General features: G+C 40.0%; 1 long non-coding RNA gene across 1 annotated transcript; it reads left to right on the forward strand.

Annotated features, from left to right (window-relative positions):
- The first annotated feature begins 14246 nt into the window (after nucleotides 1-14246).
- LOC139735339 (uncharacterized) lies at nucleotides 14247-15686 on the forward strand. The gene is made up of 3 exons (XR_011711202.1): nucleotides 14247-14415; nucleotides 15056-15156; nucleotides 15614-15686. It is a non-coding gene; the product is annotated as an uncharacterized lncRNA (long non-coding RNA).
- Nucleotides 15687-16445: the final 759 nt, after the last annotated feature.

The following is a 16445-nucleotide window of genomic DNA, read 5'->3' on the forward strand; positions in this document are numbered from 1 at the left end:
ACAGGTTGTTAATACAGAGAGAGGGGGAGTAATGGCGACACCTGTAATAAGGTCAGTCAGAGAATAAAGAAACTTCGTAAGGCACGGGTTGTTGAGTCTGCCTCACACTTCGGTGATATCTATGCTTCAGAGCGTGGAAACTTGCGTCTTCATTTACCATTTGATCGCATTCATGGGAAATACCTGAACAGTTGTCGAAACAACTAACGATTCAGACTCTTTCTCAAAACCAAGTGATCGAAACAAGGGCAACTTTCATTCAACAAATTGGTGACGTTTTTCATCGCAGAATACTGGGTTAATCCAAATGAAGTGTATCGAAGCTTCTCAACAAGCAAAGAAACTGAGAATCAAATCCTCGACAAGAATTAACCTTGGCACGGGTCAGAGACAAAACATACTTAAAGGATAACAACAAGTGAAAGTCCTACTCACACAAGGTACAACGAAGATGTGTCAAGCAGGATTTGATAAGGGGAATCGGATGAACCCGTTGCCTTCTTTGATTCCCGTCTCACATTACGTGAGAACTATTTGGCACGTCAGCCTCGTCAACTCGAGGGGGACACGGCTATCGTCGAACTTGCTCGCCTCAGGTAATCGGCGCCAAACGGTGTGCTGAGCATCGAGACTGCCTGAACTCAGATGGAGGTGAAAGGGGAGTGTGAGGATTGTGGAAGGGGCGGGGAGCGGGGAAGGGTAAGGGGTACTGGTCCCGGAGTTTCTCCGACATCAGTAGCGACAGACATGACAGAACTAGTGCAAAGAGAATCCGTTAGATCCGCGTGACAGAGATTTCAAGAAATAAAGGGGACAACACACTGACCATTGAACGACCACATTTTTACATAATCTTACTATAAACATCGTATGCAGTAGAGCAATGACTGAGTTGATATTGTGATCTGATTTTCCCAACTAGTAGATACAAGAAAAATTATCGACAGATCAAGACAATTGCCTGTCGATCCTCAAGTTAAAAAACAAAATCGATGAAATAGAAACAAAAAAGTTGCAGACATTTCATGCCGTTTAGAATTTGGCTACGAATCATATTGCAATAATGTATGTCAATAAGGTCGTGAGTATGATGGCGTCCACAGGCACCTGCACTAAAAAAAGGCATTTACCTCATGCCATCCTAGGCTGTTTACCAGTTACTATCCATGTATGGAGAACATTTTGCATATTAATGTTATATATTTCACTCGAGATGTCACGATGATTACGGAAGTAAAGATTCCTCCTTGCTTTAAAATGAGTTCAAAACCGTTTCGACGTCTAATGCTCTTCCCCTAGCAAATGAAATTGTAACTAATCTAATCTAAGTTGAACTATAGCTTCTGGAAGTATCGCAATCAAAAGATCTCCTCTTTTTAGAGTCAAATGAATCATTAACATCATTATTTTGGTGATGATGATTATGAAAATCATCGAAATGAGCTAACATATTATGGCCAAATGATGTCTCGAAGTTTGGGCAGGTGTACCACATCAAGAGTGAAGGGATTTTTTGCTTGTTTGTTTTGTGGAGAGAGTGTAGTTTTACAGAGACGTTTTTGTTTTGTTTTGCTGTTACTTTATGTGAAAAAAATGATAGTCTATAACTTATACCTGGACTTACTGGAGGCTAATGAATTATGAATAAGACCAAGAGAGGTGAGGCATTGTACATTATTTTGTTCAAACATCATTGTGTCACTCTGACGTAAACTGGTTTTAGCTCAGTGGTAGTGCTGCTGTCAAGCAGTGGGCAACGCAGGTTCAAATCCCACTCTACTTCCTAAAATCGCTGTAACTACACTCTCTCCGCAAAACGAAAATTCCTTCATTCTTAGAACTCGCCTTTCTGCAGGCTAATGAATTGTGAATAAGACCAAAGAGGGAATGAAAGAGAAGTGAGGCATTGGGCATTTGTTCAAACATCATCGTGTCACTGAGATGCCATGAACTGGCCTTGGCAGAGAGGTAGTGCTGTTACCCCGTGAGCAGCGCTGGTGACGCGGGTTCAAATCCCAGCATACTTTCTTCTTTTTCACTTAGTGTTCATAATGATGTAGATCGAGCATAGTATGATCTTATTCATGGAGATAGAAAGAGAGAGAGAGGAATCTCTGTAACTGATCTACCACTTAATAGATAAGGTTCCTGTTAGTCCTGAGTACTTGATGTTCATCTTTATTCCACAAAGGGATTCCACAAAGGTACTTTACTCATGAAAGATCTCAAAGTGGTAGGATTTTGTTGGTGACGAATACGAAATGTCAGTGATAAGGAACAGTAGAATCAATCTGCCGTTCTGCTGACGTAAAAAGTCTTCCTCTGGACGGGGTTTGGTAATCTCAAGAAGACAGTTATTGAGTTGCAGGCAGACGAACGTAGAGGGCAACATTTCCTGATTTTCCTCTTTGAAATGTTGTTAATGCGTTATTGCTGGTATATATTGGTGTCCACCTACCCCCGCCCCTCCTCGATTTTTGTCTGTGGAACATGTCACATCATTACAGCCTCAACCAAGGCTGATGACACGCACTTAAAAAGCCGAACTTCTGATTGCCATAGGGTGATGGGGCAAGGAGCTCCTTGGGTAGGGTAAGTGAGGAGGAAAGTACATCTCTCATGACACAGGTCTCAAAGTGGACTGTATCAAAGCTGCTGGAAGGACGAACATCTCGGACGGCGGTTCACACAACCCACCTCATTGTACTACTTACAACTTTGTTCAATCGTATCCCTCAAGGAGCGAAATGTCCGGAGGGGTTTAATTTCTCCTCCACTGCGATTTCCTTCCTCTAGGAGAAGGAGAAGAAGAAAAAAAAAAGACCGAATAACCATCCTATCCAATTATTTCTTGTTACATTGAAGGCATCATTACACGCTCATTACCGTGGAAAAACAACGGATGCTTCTCACTTCACGTCCAATGATCTCCGGCCTGGCCGGGTGGCCGTGACGCCAACCTTCTGTTAAAGTGCGTTCTCCTATCCATGTCGGAACTGTTTTCCAAAAACAGCGCCCGTGACACAAAATAAAAAAGAGAGATCTGAGGAGAAAAAAAAGAAGAGTTTTGCCACCCAAACAGAGATAAGATAGACACTGGAAAACAAGATATGCAATTACATCGCCGGCGGTTTGAAAAGCGAAACTCCCCGTCATTAGGGTTAAAAGAGAGGGAGAGAGAGAGCAATGGAGGGGGAAAAGATGTGTCCTCGTCACTAATAGAGAGCTAATGAAAATATTTGTGAGACCCGATACATCCCTCTTCGAAGAGTGGCGATTTGACATCCCCCCGTGGTGAGCTGGACTCTTCTCGAATGCACACGGTACTTGAGAGCAGGGAGGTTAGGGTGAGAGGAAGAGAAAGTGGCTAGTTCTGCCGAGTGCCCGCAGATATCATTTCACCCCACCCCAGCCCACCCGAAGGTTCCCTATCCTGACGAGCGAGCGGACATGCACACTTTCATACGCGCACACACGCACATGCCCAGGCACACGCACACACACACACACACAAGCATGTATGTATAATACACGTCCACGCAACTACACACCACGCGTACACGCACACGCATAATAATGTGTACTCATACACACATTCAAGAGGGCACTAAATGTGGATGAAAGCGCCATTTTAACCCAATAATCTGGCAGTGTATGCATGAGACCTAGACGTAATACATGCGTGATTGGATTTGATGAAAAATGCGTACACCTTTAAAACTGCGTACACCTTTAAAACTGCGGAACATTTCCAGTGTACTAAGCGTTGTACTATTATGCGACTCATACCGGCACACCATAGTTGGCAGTTGTGTAATTTTTGAAAACGTTCGTAACAGCTAGCCCTATCTGGTTCGCGAGCCCTAAAACGTGCTGTATTCCAGTTTGGAGGCACTGTACAAAGGCGTACACACACATCATAATAAAACACAAACACACATCCCACCCTCCCCCCTTCCTTGCCTAAAGTGGCCAAGGTTGGATAGAGAAAGCAGAGAAGAAAGGAATGCTGAACCCATGGGGTTGTTCAAGGTTTGGCGCAGACCCAGTAATCAGATCTGATATTGAACGACGAATGTACGAGAAATACGGGCTTTGAACAAGAAAGACATGAAAGAGAAGAAGAAGAAAGAAAAACCAACAACAACACAAGAACCTGACACATGCTCATCCCTTTTCCCCTTTTGTCCATTCCATCTCCAGAGCAAACCTGGAATCATTGAAGATATTTCCTCTTTGAGGATACGTGAATGTCCCATTTCCCAGGGTATCACGGGCACGGGCAAAGGAGTGAGTCGTCATTATCACGTATGATTCGAGTCCTCGTGTGATGTCACTCATACGTGGGGGATCATACTCAGCATTTTATCTGAGGACGGCTGGAAATTCTGTAAGGATTCGGACACGACTCATGTTATACCAAGTAGGTACCTCCTTGGTTATACTATCTCATCGCCCACATTACGAGACACCATCTCAAATCTTGATGTTATTTCTTAGTGAGGTTTGTTTTACTGGTAATGGCGACTATAATCAAAGTAGATACACCTGTATACGGATGATTACTGTGAGCACTACACTGATTAATTCATAATAGACTTCACGTAGAGTCTATTACTTATGTCATAACAAAACGTGATCATAGATTGAAATCAATATACACTAAACACGTTGCTAAAATCTCTTCCGGGATAACCTTCTACCACTTTTTTATTTTCATTCTCTACCTGAAATCACTTACTAGGGCGAAGAAAACCCCGATGATCTGTATATGAGTGCGTCGATCTATAATTATGATGAATGCGTCATGAACAAACTAGAGGGCGTCAACGCAATAAACCTTGGGTACGTAAGTAGAATCATGCATGGTCGCAGTCGATGCTAATCTTACAGAACTCTTTGATTACCCTTCCTAAGCGAAAACATTACTTGGGCGTTCCGTGCCTTCACCTCTCTCAAGAAGAGGGCAAAATAAAAAATAATGTAGTAAAAAAAAAGTATTTTGATACATCGAAATTGGAATGGGAAGACTAGGAACACAACTGAAGTTCAATGGATGCTATGTTCCCTCTCCATGAATGTCCTTTTAGGTTTCGTGATATATATCTATGGCTATCTTTCAGAAATAAAACTACTATCATTAATACGATTGTAGTATGACTACAATTGACGGGTAATACCGAGGTTTCACTAAATTACATGAGAGAATGTACCAAAATGATAAAAAAGAGATTTAATGTATGGAACTTAACAGCCGTAGGTTCGGCTGGTAAGAATTAAAATTGGTTGATTTTCTATTTCTTTGTTTCTTTCTTTCTCTCCTCCCCCTCCCCATTTCCCCCTTTTTTTGTACTGTCTTTCTCTCCTCCAACACTTTTGTCATTTTGTCTTGTGGCGGCTTGGTCTCAGCATCTTCCTTTTCCTCTCATAGAAGGAGTCGGCTGATTCTTAAAAACATGATTGAATCCTTAGATAATAACAAGGGGTGTTATCAGCCAGTCAATGAAACGCAAGCACTTTTCACGCACCATTCCTTATCCACGCATACTCGTTCACGCACACCGACACTCGCGTGCACACAAACACCCAGGAGCGAACGACATATGCGACTTTTAAGAGAGGATGCTAAGGGATTCTTTGAAATGAAGAAGATAGTGAATAACAAGCAACAGATGATTTGTCATTGCTGTATACACGTATTGATTTTGAAGGCCGAAAGCAAACACATCTTATTTTCACTAAGACGATATCCTGAGGTGTACGCTATAGTTGGGAAACATTCAAAAGTCTTAGGTCATCTTAGAATTAATGATTGCTGGATTGTGCGACGCAGTTTTGTCTTTCTTAATTGTCAGTCTCATATTACGTTTTCCCAGGTAATAACAAAATTGTTCCGGAACACGCACACAGACCAGATTATATGAACCAAAACTTTCGATATGTGCATGGCGTTACAGTCCGAAGTAATGTCGTATGTTCCACGAGTGTGAATCTTATGACACTGAAAGTTCTGCATTAAAGAAGATAACATCCTTCACTTTTTCTGTCCCTTTTTATGGTGTATGACTTCATCTATGTTAGTGGAAACAGATATCATATGAGACACTTTGCGAGACAACACAAGACACTGGGATTCGTCAGTCGAAACATGTATAACATAGAAGTCAACAAACTTTAGGAAGAGAAGCATGTTCGAACGTGTTTGCCCCTGCGGGTGCATGAGGGCACAACTGAAATTGAATAAAAACGCCCATTTCACGGAAATCAATGACTTCATCCGTGCATTTTTTTTCCTGTCTCCATGTTATGAGCCATCTATATATCGCTCTTTATACTTCATGGATCTGGTAGATAATTCCATCCGAAAACACAGATATACATACGTTCACGATAAAGCATTGTCCTAGAAATGCTATATACAGTGTACAAAATTCACATTGATGATTTTAAGGGTCATAATATAACAACTCCATTGTCTTTCTGTGTTTTTTCCTGTGTTTGCTTCCCAGCTTGTCTTTGAAAAAACACATTCTTAACTGTCCCTCTAATCCCCCCCCCCCCTCTTTATTCCGTTTGATTGCATATCTATGTCCGGTAGCCCGGGATAGAGTTTTCGAGTGAGTTTTTGTACCACTCGTCTGATTTTTCTTGTGGTTCTTCTTCGTTTGGCTCCTCCGCCGTACAGCAGTGAACTGACTGACCTCCCGGCTGGTATGTTGAACATAAGCAAGAAAGTGAGAGCTTACGTTTTCTCTTTTTAGCAGAGAGATCGCATCCAATCTTAGATCTCATTCTTCTATTCTTGTGCTCAGCGTAGCTATAAATAGAAGATCAATGTTCGGACGAGATATTGTGGAGCTATAAATCTCTTCGACTTCCATAACAGGAATAGCATCGAAAGTTATCATTGTCATGTTCCTTTCGAAAAAGTAGAGGTGAATTAAAGGTCTCGCGTACAGTGCTTGACACAAAGATCATTTCCACGTCAGTAACAGTGCGAGCTGTGTCTTGTCATCTTACGTGGATGTAAAGATAGCGCAGCCAGTCAACAGACATACCAAAGTTTGGGAAAAGTTTTGTAGTTGTCGCGAATTGATCATGATGTCTATACAGGGTCTCAAAGTGTAGGAGTGATTGAACACACCTATAAAACATAGGACATGTGTCATTTGGTCAGATTGTAGAAGGGATAAATCATTGTTACTGATCACGGCACTATCACGTGATCTACGTTCCTGACTTTCGATTGGCTCGTAGCTGGCAAATGTTAGTCTCATCCGCCCAACTCCAAAAAGTAATGAACAACGATGAAGTGTAGTGGAAAACCTCAATGCATTTTAAAGTACACCAATAATTAACTATAACAGCATTTCCCGAACGCTTACGACTAATTCACAATGCCGCCGATTTACTTCCAGAAGAGACAAACACCAAACAGTGAAAAAAATAACAGTTTGCAATTTCCCGTATCATCATATAAAATACACTCGATGACAAACTAGTTGATAAGCACAAATAGGAACACTCTTAATATGTAATATTATAAGTAATTCTAACCGTCCCAATATATCTTTTTTCTTTAATTTCTTCTCAAAGAAAAAAAAATGACAGACGAGAAGAAAAAAAGTAGAAGAAAGCCCAACAGCTATTGCTTATTGCGATACTTAAATCGTTACATGTGCTGTTTTATGCCTACTCCCGAAATTAAAGAGACTAAGGGCTAGGGGAGTGTTAGAAACTCAACCATAGATATACTGCAGTGCAATCTCGTGCTGTCATAATCTGTAATGTGTTGCAGTGATAGCGTAGTGTTTATTGTTACCGTACACAAAGCTAAGTAATCTGCGTAAATGACAACCACGCCTCACTTGCAAGACAAAAAAAAAAAGAGGATCCTCGTTGTAAATGATAGTGACAATGAAAGACAGGTTAGGATGTCATCTTAGATACTTTGGTGACTGTAGTTTGTTATTTCACAACATCAAATCTGCATTATTACATTCTCACGTGATTATTCAAACATCACTTCATAAAAACACCCATTATTCTGAAATGTTAGATAACTGACGATAAAGCAATCAGTAACTATATTGACGCTATATCTTAAGGCAATTTAAGTTAATTTTGACATTGCTGTAAATCGCATAGTCTCTACCGATAACGAGTAATTAAGGTGAATCTTCACTTTCGTAGACATTTACTCACAACATTAGAACATGAATATATTTCTCTGATAGCGCGAGACCAAGAAATCGCCCAATATGAGAGTGGTGGCTTATTGTGAGCGTCTTGACGCATCCAGAGAGAAATTTAGATTATGACGTTATGACCGCTTGTGATTATAGTGACACATTTCTCTCTTTTTACGTGTGATATGGCGCCTTTAAGGCTCCCTGGCGTTGGGCTGCTGAAAAGGCCGTCATAAGAAGCAAGATTTATCGAGCTATGAGAGTTGTATTAGCGCATTTTATGGCCCCTCAATCCGAGCCCAATCGTGACTTTTCACTCAAACAGTCTCTCCCTCTCTCTCATCTTCTTCTCTTTCTCTCCCTCGCCATCTCTCTCATTCCTCACCACTTCCTCCCAACTCCCTCTCTCTCTTCCTCTCTCTTCCTCAACTTGTGTGTCTTGTCTTCGGGCCGGGGACTACCGCCACCAAGACCACGGTCATTAACGGGGAAGACACAGGCATTCCTCGAAGACGCGCTGCAGCCTTAAAGCGACTTTGCAAGTCGACGGTGAGGCGGGAGCCAGGCGGGACGGGCATTATCCGGTAAGAAGGATGTAAACGTGAGATGTGAAGATGCGCTGTTTGGATAGACTGAGCTATTGTTTTGAAAAGCTTTTTCTCTTTCTTTCTTCCTTTCCCAAGGGAGGAGGGGGGAGGGTGGATGTTGTGCATCAATGAGGGAAAAGACATAGTGGTGAGGGTGAAAACGTGACGTGCTGGCCTAGATGAATAAAACCTACCTTTCATGGTGACATTCATACTGAGTGGTACTGTAAGTTATCACTGGTTATGATCCGTCAGAAAAATAATGTGATAAGATCAATGACGTCACTCCTGCACGCTCCTGTCATGATTTTTTTCTCCCTATTTTCAAGAATGTAAAGATCTACAGCCTAGGTATATGCATATCTGTGCTGCCTTTTTTATTCAAGACAAATGGACCCGGGCCTTTTAAATCGTCCAAGTAATTATCTTAAGATATCTGAGATGAACACTGGTATTCTGCATATTCTACATGAAGGAATACAAATCATTTCATATGTCTGATAGTCGATCAAGTAACTTAACAATAATTTTATTCGTTCCGATTCATTTCAACATTGTCTTGAGCGCGCCTTTTCATGTAATTTTATTCCTGCAGAATGTGTGCCGTGTGTCCTTCGCAAGTCTAACACCGTATTCGCGTCTTTTGCATCTCGCAAGGGGACATTATTGCCGGTCAAAAGTGCGGAGAAGTCTGCCCAGGGAATTGCACCTTTAAGGATCACCAGACTGATTAATTCTTCCAATGCAATATGTCATGAAGCAAGTGCCAAAAACCCGCAAAAACAAATAAAGATGAAGTGTTGTTACGAGCATGCAGGCTCCGAGAGTCTGCGATAACATATACACACATTTTTAACCATCATCCTATAAAATTATCTCTGCCTTCCCTTCTAATATTCTTCACACCCTTGCTAGCGGCTCTTTGTTTATATTTCATCTTGCATGATCTCTCCCTCTCTTCCTTTCTCCCCCGTTCCTCATCTTCCTTCTCCGCCTTCGTATTTCCATCCTCTCTGGTTCTGAAGCCATTTATATCTTTTACGTCCTCCTTCTGTTTCCGTTTCATTTATCTTTCTCCTTTTTTACATTGCAAGTTGTTACATACCATTTTCTCTCATACCGTCTCCCTAACTTTCACTGAGCCCACGTGATATTTCTCTTCCCAGATTTGTAATAATTCTTAAAGAGATGATATAGTTTTGGTTGAGATGGAGCTGCAGGTTTCCAATTTTTTGGTACATAATGAGAAACCTCTTATGAATTAATATCAAAGAGCATGCAATATTCTAAAAGGAATTCAAAGTTGAGTTGATTAAAATCGGTTTTGAAATGGCTGAGATATAAAGGTCATAATAAAAGGCGGGACCCATCTTTTTAAGAGGACCACTTTGTTTTACTTTGTTTTTGGATATCTCAGGTATTTCCAATCCGATTTTCATCAAATAAACTGTATTCTTTTTGGAATTGTATACTCTTTGATATTTCACAAGTGATTTCTGGATATCTTACCAAAATTTAAAATCTGAATCCCCCATCGCAACCAAAACTGTTCCATCCCTTTAAAACCACAATTGATTCATAGTCTAAATTTTTGCAATAGTGTAGATTCTAATTTTCAGACATCAATTCTACCGTTTGTATATACACTGTATTCATATATTCATAATATCCAATGTCATATATACATATTTTTTCAATAGGGTATTTTAATGGCTCAATATTTGTCACATCAGTTGTGATTTAACATCAAGTAGCATACAACGTTGTCAGGAAGATTAGCGGTAGATAAAATGCTTCGTTCAAAAAATTGTGATGTTCAAATATTTTTGTATCATAGAAAGTCGGCAAGTTGCTGGATTGTTTGCAAGTGATACCGTTACGGTTGATACAATTTTCATATCTGATTTAAAAAGAGACATTAATTTTCTCTTCTTGGAAGACTTATGTGGCAGCAAACATGCCCTCAGACACACGCACACACGAAACATCAACTGCCAATCAAGCATTACAGCAATACCATCGCTATCTTCGCAACATGCATTTGCAAGACGTGATAATGTTCATGATTCAGGACAGATAGTAATGCATAAATACACAAAATATCATCTAATCGTTACGTTTTTTCATTTAATGAAGTAAGTCAGTTTTCTACATTAAATAAAGAAAATTAAATTTCGGATACTTAATACATGTACCTTAAAAGTCCATTTCTAGCGTTACGCATAAAAACGACATATTTACTGACTAAAACACCACTTGATAGCAAGAAAGATAAAATGACTGCGAAGAAAATTTGAATTGAATTTGAAATTTGAATTTTGTTCCTCCACGTAAAAGGGATCATGAAAGCATTGATATCATAGATAAAACAATATATGAATCATGTTTCGTTGGATTTATGTCCTTTAAAGGGATCGTATGGTTTTGGTTGAGACCTAACTTCAGGTTTCTAGCATTAAAAAAACAAATAAAAAAACATATATATATATATATATATATATATATGTATACACTCCGAAGAAAATTTGAAATAGTAATGCAATTTTGTTTCTCCACTCCAAAGGATCATGAAAGCATTGATATCATTCATATCGAGAAAATAATATGTGCTCTGAGCACATGCTCTGAGTCAATTAAGAGAAGAGGAGCTACACACTAAAAACTAGCGGTACAATTGGGGTAGGCGTTTCCGCCTGCGTACCCGTATCGGGCTTGTGAGCAAGTAAGTTCGTCTAGGGGTACTCGTCGGTACGCGAACGGGTAGGCATCCTTGAGGGTAGGTGTTCCTACTTGTCGGTACAGTGAATAGTCTTGACACAAAGACCAATTATGCATGTACATGTTACATTACATCTTGGTAGTGGATACAACGGTTATGTCAAAGTACACATTTTGCATATTTCGGTATACCTAAAACTTGCAAGTACCGTGTTTTAAGACAAAGTGTCAATACACCTGCAATCTTGGAAATGTTTTTTTTCGGGGCTTTACGGTTGTTAAATTCACGTTCTGATAACGAGAATACCTACCGCCTAACTAGTTGACCAATAAGCGAAAAGAAGGAAATCAATTCCTGCGATTATCAAAAACCAGCGTTATTTTCTAAATGATATACTCAATTAATTAATGTAATTACATAAAAAATTGCTAAAAATATTTAAAAAATAATCTTTCATGATATATTTACTTAAGAATTTACGTATGATTATTTTAGTTATTCTTTTTTTCCTCATCTGTACAACTCGCTAAATTGGCCACTCATTCAAATATCTGGAGCGGCGACGACTTGTCGCCGAGCGGTAGGTTTTCACGCAGGATGATCGCGTTGCATACAGCTTACACGTAACCGAATGTAACCGCGAGCAACAAAATGTGCCGATTATCAAGCTAACTAGCGAGATTAAACATTTATTATCGCGCTTCAGCTGGTACAAAACGTGCAACTGCAAGGATCTTCAATTCAAGCACGCAGTCGACAGAAGACCATTAACTGATGCATGCACAACTTCGACACTGGACAAGACCTGTTGACCACTTCTCGTAATGTCACGGTGAGTGAGTGCATGATCATGACGGATCACAACGGACTTACAAAGAGTCTGTCTGAGGATCTAAAGACATTGTTAGCTAGAATGTTCTTTGTATATATAGTGTCTAGACCACTAACAGTTCTAAGGCCTGTTTGTCGAAATGTTGTCTACAGTCCCAACAATTACATTACAGCCAAACTACTAGTATACAGTACAATGGTGCAGTGTTACTGTTAACTTCCTACACGTAACTGCGACCAGCTGCCCCATATGCATAGCGTACACACTGCACTGTACTGAATAGCGAATAGTAGTGCTAACTACGACCAGCCCCAACGCGAGAATAAATGTGTACCGTACAAGGAGCGCCCAGGGGTTAGGGTTGTGCAGTGGCAGTAGAGCTCTAGTGTATGTCACTGTATGTGATGGTGTGCAAGTTATACCAAGCAAGATATACGATTAAAACATGGGCACCAAAACATGTGTTCCATGTGCGAGTCAAAAAATACTCATGAATTGCAGCATCCTGTCTCCCAACAGGAGGCTTTTTAAAATTTATTCTTCCAATCGCTGGTTTGAGTGGAAGGGGAGCATCTTGAAAGGCAGCAATGGTTTGTGCTGCTACTGGGCTGCTTTAGATGGTAAGGTTAGACAGTTGCATCCCTCTACAGAAAGAGTTCCTTGTAACCCTCATAAAATTGCGTTTCGATAGCCCAGTGTGTGACATCCAACATAGACCACAGACTACAGGATACCTTTGGTTTACGCGTCATACACATACAACGCGTGGCCGTTTGAATTTAATTTACCATTGAAAGGGCGGATCCAGAGGGGGGTGCACCGGGCGCCTGCTCCCTCTTTATTAGATTGAACCAAAACAAAGAAATAATAAGTTAAATATGGGGGGGGGGGGGAGCCTGCATCTCCCATTTGATTTTGTAAAGACCCCTCCCCTTTACGGAATTCCTGTACCCACCCCTGATTTAATCAAGTGAACCACACTGAATCAAGTGAATTGCACTGTCTTAACAAGTTAGTCTATTGATCACCTTATCTTATCATTTTCCCATGGCCGATTGAGTTCAAACTTTTATACTAGGGTCTATAGATTCTATTGTAATCGGAATTAATAAGCCAGATGGTCACAAGGCAGACCAAGACTAAGTGATGTCTAGTCAACTACATAGACTGGTAGATCTCTAATACAATGTATTAATAGTCTAACTTCTAAGATATACAGAGTCTGATGACTGGATGATATATTTGTAATTGAAATATAAATCCAAATGCTGACTGTGCCAAGAGTGTAAAGATCTTCCATTCAATGAAATTTCATTCTGCGTATGCATTGATAGGCCTTCATTCCCATGGATACAGTCAACACAATTGTAACATGGCATGTAAAAGGGAATATAAGTTCATTGACTTAAAAGCTGATACTGTCCTAAAAATCATAGAGTGTACTCATAATGTCTCCCCATCCCTAGCCCAACCAGACGTCATGTGAAGCATGCCTGTTGTGACTTCTGTACAGTGACAGGGCTGTGTATAGTTACCAATATTCACTGTAGTTTTAGATGTTCTTTTTATGGATTTATGATGGCCTTTTTGAGAAGACAGTGTAGAACATCCCAGTCTAGCTGTGTTGCTACTGCTATTTAGATCATGTCATCAATACTCGAGACACTTGGCAGTTTACCCATTCCAGTAAAATTTATGAACCTATTGTTGATGTCACTTGCAATATTCATCAGCGTATTCCTACCTTCACAAACTTTTATTCTTATTGGAAGCAGGTGTGACCCAAACATTTTCCCTTTCTGAATTTACAAGGCAATAAATACTTACCACGGTACAATAAACTGATGTAAGACCTAAACCTCACATTAGTGCTACCATTTACACATTTCTTTTTTTGTTGTTATTGTTATTTAGACAAGCAGCTCCTAATGCAGTTGTTTCACTACCAAGCTGTGGATTACTTCATGTCACTTGTGAATGGATGTGACAAAGGAGAGGAATGCATCTCTTCTAACCATCTGGAAGTCAGTGGAGAGCAAAGATTATTCAAGAACTCTTCAAGGACGTTATCAAGCATACTTGGTAATGGTAAGTCTTTTAATGACACATAAGTACTGTAGTTAAAACGGGAAAGAACCATGCAGAGCACAATACTACATGATGTACACGTAGTTACATGACTTCAGCCCTGGGTCATACTATCATTTGATAAATTGTGACTTGTAACACCAGAAGATGCATGTCCATTTTTGGGTAGGGCTACTACTGATTGTGTGGCAGTGACATGATGGCCCCATGACTGCTGGATGTAGCATCAGTGAACAAGTGGCAAGATACGTGGTATGTGCGGTCCATGACAGGCTGTGAATTACTGTTATTCTTACAAGACCTTTGCAGAAAGAATGACTTTGCAAGTATCGTAAGCAATGATTTTCCTGTTACAGTGCTATCCGGTTATAACGAAGTAAAAATTTGGGCTGCAATCTCATCCACTCTATGTATATTGTTTCTTTGTTCGGTTATAACGAAATTCCGATATAAAGAAAGAAAACTGCCGGTCCCGAGGACTTCGTTATTAACGGGAGTCCACTGTATATGTACAGTAGGATGTATATGACATGATGGTAATTCCTATGAATTATCAATCAGATAAAGTGACCAATTCCTTTATCTCAAATAAGGTAAACTGTCCCCTTTTTTCCTGTTTTCTTTTTTTTCCTGTCCATAGATTCACACTTAGGTTCTCTTCACCCTTACAATACTCTGAAGCTGGAAGGACTCTCATCAAAAGGGCACCCATCATGGAAGACCCTGGCTGTAATACCACAGGTTTGTGTAAAGTGAAATATGATTTTAAAGGGAATGAGTCCATATTTGATTGGATATTTTGTCACAAAATAAGAAGAGCTTTTGGTACATTCCAAATGTTTTGTGGAAAGTAAATGTTTATAGAGTTGTAAGTTAATTATTTGCCCCCCCAAAAAAAAAGAAAAAAAAAAAAAGAAAGGTTGATAGATATCATTGAAGCAAATTTGATAAAGTTTTGCAATTATGCTGCTTCTTCTTTTTTTCACATCAACCTCAAATAATATAAAAGGTGATGGTTACTTTGAGCATAGATAATACATGTAGTAATATTTTCAATGTCAACCGGGGTTTGAAACTAACTGATAATATAATGTTTTTGAATGTTGCACTTTTGATGGCACTAGATAAAATGTGAAGAAAAGTTTGTTTGTTATTATTAACAAATTTGTTGTAAATTCATTTCTCACTATTTGTCCAGGAACCTGCAGGACCAAATCCAAATCCATTTCACCTCCTGACTGTCGACATCGAGGTAATGACGTTGTTTTGAGGAATTGTGCATACATGTACTTTCATGTTCTCCAGTACATCCCAGGCCTGAATCGCAAACGCGTCTGCCAAGGATTTCATTGCCACCTATATTCAGAACATGAGTGATGTCATCGCTTAGTGCAACCACTCGCCAGCCTGTTGGAGGAAAGGGAGCCATGACGTCGTAGCAGTACGTAGTGAACGACGTGCACTGAAAATCAAAATGGGCGATATCATCCCAGATGTGACAAACGGACTGTAGCAATCTGGAACCACTCTTGTACAAGAAAGGTGGCTGTGTCACAAAATCAGAAAGTCGCTATTAGTAATATGTGGGATTCCTTTTGCACCAGATGGCCTTCTCGTGGAGGTGGAAGGAACAGTTCTCTGCACCTGCACCAACATTTCTGCAGGGATTGCTTCAACTTTGGCTGTGTAGTGCACATTTGGGCTGGAATAGCCCAACACGAAGAGCGCACCAATATTTCATCCAAACCTCTCTCACAAGATTAGGATATTCCAAGTAATTACCATTCAAGGTACAAAGATTGATCAACTTAAATATCCCATATATTCAGGTCAATTCTGGAAATTGCTTTGAATATTTCCAGCATCTCGTTCTTAAGATAAGAAAGTTGATAACGTTATATCCCAATAAATTCACGGTGGTTTTACTTCTTCTGGCCCATTGATAGGACAGAAACCTTTTACCTCAGCTGAATTTAGGCAACAAATTCTCATTTAGAGCTTTAATGTCTCATGTGTGTTAACTTGAAGTT

The sequence above is a fragment of the Diadema antillarum genome, unplaced genomic scaffold (assembly GCF_040938485.1).
Source record: "Diadema antillarum isolate AM-2024a unplaced genomic scaffold, OU_Dant_1.0 seq00000570_RagTag, whole genome shotgun sequence".
Classification (NCBI taxonomy): domain Eukaryota; kingdom Metazoa; phylum Echinodermata; class Echinoidea; order Diadematoida; family Diadematidae; genus Diadema; species Diadema antillarum.